This window comes from Brassica oleracea, chromosome C2 (assembly GCF_000695525.1).
Source record: "Brassica oleracea var. oleracea cultivar TO1000 chromosome C2, BOL, whole genome shotgun sequence".
Lineage (NCBI taxonomy): Eukaryota > Viridiplantae > Streptophyta > Magnoliopsida > Brassicales > Brassicaceae > Brassica > Brassica oleracea.
The window spans coordinates 22,120,956-22,121,670 of NC_027749.1; positions in this window are offsets into that span (position 1 = coordinate 22,120,956).

Here is a 715-nt window from a genome sequence, read left to right on the forward strand (position 1 = left end):
GTGATCAGCATATCTTGGAGACTGATTCTTGTATGGACACAAACAGTACTATCATGATTCATATTCAACCCACAACGGTCGAGAAAGCAAGTGGTGGTGGTGGTGGTGGTTGTGCAGAGAAGAAAATCAAAAACATTTGCTTCAAGATGTTTAAATAAGGGCAAGCTTTTGGCGAGCGGAAGAGATCACATTTCACCCATGACTTTCATGATCCAACAACCCCAAGTAGATCATGAGATGCTTACACTCATCGATCTCATTCTTCCATCTCATATTGATTAGTGGATCAGTCATTATTATTGTTTCCTCTCTGTTTTGATTTCTTTGCTCAAAATTCACGAATAATTTTGGGTCCAAAGATATAACCAAAGCCTTTTTCCCTTATTTTTTTCATAATCATATCAAACTTGGTGCTTTAGTTTCTTATTAAACGAGTTAGAGAAAGAGTTCTATGGGCGAGTTTAATGGTATAAATCAACTAAAAGAATACCATAAACAGAAATCGTTGATTTTATTAATTATCTATTTAGATGGAGCTTTAGGTATATATTGCTGACCCGAAACCTTATAAGACGACGAGATCACCAAAGAAGAGACTTAAAAGTAAAACAATGAACCACAACATTCCCTTTCATCCTTTTGTGTTGATATATTTAATTTTTTTTTTATATTTGACAACAGATATTTGATTGTTGTTGTACGTTACAAAAGTGTT